The sequence below is a fragment of the Bison bison genome, unplaced genomic scaffold (genome assembly GCF_000754665.1).
Source record: "Bison bison bison isolate TAMUID 2011002044 unplaced genomic scaffold, Bison_UMD1.0 scf7180017864487, whole genome shotgun sequence".
Classification (NCBI taxonomy): domain Eukaryota; kingdom Metazoa; phylum Chordata; class Mammalia; order Artiodactyla; family Bovidae; genus Bison; species Bison bison.
In genome coordinates this window covers 258,198-261,453 of record NW_011495047.1, presented here as the reverse complement: position 1 = coordinate 261,453, position 3,256 = coordinate 258,198, and the positions used below count along the sequence as shown (strand labels likewise).

The window sequence follows — 3,256 nt, the reverse complement described above, 5'->3', positions numbered from 1 at the left end:
CATGGCTGCAGTTACCATCTGCAGTGATTTTGGAGCCCAAAAAAATAAAGTCTGACACTGTTTCCACTGTTTCCCCATCTATTTCAAAAATAACGATGTCCCAGGATTGTAAACAAACTCTGGGTAAAAGCCAGCTCTGGGCAAAATGCTGGAAAAGGAGATTTATTTAGGCAACTGCTTGCAGGCTCTGCTGCCCGACCTCTCCCATCAAGAGTCCCTGAGAGATGTCATCCTGCCCAAGATGCCCTCTTTCAGCCTCCTGGCAGTCTGATCTTCCCTAATTTTTCCATCCCCCAAGTTTTGTAGCACCCTGTAAGGTCATGCAACGTCCCCATGGCCTTCTGAGTCCAGGCTTTATGTTCAGCCTTCCTAACACGGCACTTTCCACTTTAGCTGCCTGGGATGGTCAGGCTCTGGCCCTCTCCTGTATATTCCACAAGATGAGAAACGGTGAATGCAATCCATGCTGAATCATCATGTTTAGGAGAAATGGGATATAAACTCTTAATCATACCCTCCTTCTCAGGTTTCATGCAGTTTTCTGAAGCCCTGTCTTACCTACTCCCCCCAGCCTTCTTCACAGACCTGTACCTGTGCTTTTAACACAGATGCAGTACGGCCTGGCTTCACCTCCTTAGAGGTGAAGTCATTTTTATGAGGCCACAGACCGAGAGAAGTTTCCTTCACCATGCATGTCTAGGTCTGAAAGTAGTTAAAACACTCTATTAAGGGTATCATAGTGTGCCCTTCGGAGAAGGCAATGGCACCCCACTCCAGTACTTTGCCTGGAAAATCCCATGGACGGAGGAGCCTGGTAGGCTGCAGTCCATGGGGTCGCTAAGAGTCAGACACGACTGAGCGACTTCACTTTCACCTTTCCCTTTCATGCATTGGAGAAGGAAATGGCAACCCACTCCAGTGTTCTTGCCTGGAGAATCCCAGGGACGGCGGAGCCTTGTGGGCTGCTGTCTCTGGGGCCGCACAGAGTCGGACATGACTGAGGCGACTTAGCAGCAGCAGCAGCAGCAGCAGTGTGCCCTTCTGGGAAAGAAAGGCATTTGACCAGAAGGCACTGCCCCAATAGGAACAGATGCCATAAAGGACAAGAAACTTGGGAAGGACTTACCCTTTCCAAGCCCTGCAGGCTCTTTCCCTACCCAGCCCAAGGAATACAGACCCAAGTGCAACTCTGCACTGAGTCCAGGGGGGCTCTACCAAGTATATCCTAATGCCATGGATTTACTTTAATTAAGAGAAAGGGTGGTGGCAGGGTTGGGGGGGATGGATTGTATAACTAGGAACAGTGTAAGTTTATCATGAAGAGTCAGCAAGGATCATGGTTTCCAGTGATTCTGAGGCTGAACTTGCCATCTTGAAATATTCTCCCAGTGGCTGACTTCTGTCAAATGAGAAAAAAAAAAGCAAAACCTAAAAGTTGAGAATTATGTTTTATTCGGTGGACTTTTTGAAGACTAAAATCAGGAAGACAGCCTCTCAGCTCCAAGCTACAACCATAAAGAGGTAAGGGAGGAGCCAGGAGCTATTGCAACAAAGAACAGGGGGTCAGAACATAAAAAAAAAAAATACTGTTAATTAAAGAAAACCAGACATCTCAAGTTAATGAACGAGTGCTTTTCTTTATATGAGAAGATGCAAGAGTCTGGGCTCACTGAACTCATTCCTTTGATAGGCACCTTACCATCCAGGACCAGTATCCTGCTTTTCTCCATCCTAAATCCCCTCAGCATGCACAGTTGTGGATGACTTCTGTGCCTGATGGCTTAATGGCTGCAACATCTTTTCATTTACTGATATGGCAGGTGACATCCTTTGTCCACACTGCCCTTCTAGGTCAGTGGCTAAGATAAAATGTAATGGACAGATACTTGTAAAGTCTTTAGTATCATTACAATGCACTGATTCAAAAAATGTATTAAACACCTACATTAGGGCACTACACCAATAAAAAATTTAAAAAATCTGGAAAGGTGAAAAAAGAAGTGGGGGACAAAAATGGGAACTAGAAGTAGTTAGGGGAGAGCAAGTGTTATCAGAAAAGAAACTCTTTGGGCAAGGTGTGGAGACAGCCACCAAGAACTACTTCACTGCTACTAGTGGATTGATGGCCTGGGCCCCCTGAGGTTTACGCCTGTTAGTGAAACCCATCAGGGGGATTTACTCTGACAAGCAGCAGTGAAACTAAAGCCTTTGTCTGTATTGGCAGTAAACCACCCATGACATGGATGCCTTTGGCGCGAAGCTTGCTACTCTATTGCACTCCGTTAAACTGGCTCATTCTCAGAAACAGCTGTTATAAAAATCAGATGCCTGGGCCCCATTTCAAACCCAATGAATCCAATGTCCAGGCATCTGGGTTTTGTTTTTCTTTTTAAGCTCCTCAGCGCTTCTGATAGCTTGTTTTTTCCTTTCTTGAAGATGTTTCAAGTACAGGATTACATTTTTTAAGGGATAATAATTTAAACAAGTTTTGTAAAAAGAGTACCTACGGTTTTGACAATTTATCACCGCGCTTATTTGCTTCTCTGCTATGACAAATTTTTCTTGGAAGATGTATTTCCCCTCGTGGGTCTGATCTTTTTATTGCAACTGCAGGTAGTGATCGTAGATACTCGGAGAATTGACAGGAGCGCCGTGTAGCTCTCCAGTCAACAAATACTAAGTGTCCTGCGGTGAATATGTAAGACCCCCCCGCCCCCACCAAGGCCTGTGAACTTGAATGACGTAGTTGGAGGATTAGGCACCAGTCAGTTGCTTTTGTTTATTGAACATCCTTGAACAACAGAATTACAATAATGAATATTTCTCAGTCCCTGGCCCCAGGGAAGCACGGGTTCAGAAGTAACACTTTCAACCGGAACCAACCAGTGACACTTCCGTGTGAACTGGGACAAGAGCCTTTTTCCCACGGGTGGGAGAAGAGCGAGCGGGACGGGCGAGGTGAGGTGAGGTGAGGACTGGGATGGAGCGAAGGAAGGACCCTTCCCCTGTCACTGATCTAAGGACCCGCCCAGAACCCGGACCCTCAAAGGGAGAACCACCACGTCATCCCAAACCACCTCGCCTCGCCCCGCCCCGTGTTCTCACGTGACTGCGCGGGGCGGGGCCAGCTCCCCTCGGCCACACTCCCGCGAGAACGTCTAGTCCACGGGCTGCGCACGCGCGGACCGGACACGCCTGCGTCTCGGGCCCCGCCCCTCTTCCGCAAGCGCTCGGCGTGTTTGGCGTTACCATGGCG

The 3,256-nt window shown here is 47.7% G+C and overlaps 1 protein-coding gene across 1 annotated transcript in view; it reads left to right on the top strand.

Annotated features, from left to right (window-relative positions):
- The first annotated feature begins 3,217 nt into the window (after positions 1-3,217).
- Positions 3,218-3,256, top strand: part of EFHC1 (EF-hand domain (C-terminal) containing 1) — a 39,229-nt gene continuing 39,190 nt past the window's right edge. Inside the window, exon 1 of the mRNA XM_010863017.1 lies at positions 3,218-3,254. The gene's annotated coding sequence lies outside the window, so the exon portion shown is untranslated. The remainder of the gene's footprint in view (positions 3,255-3,256) is intronic.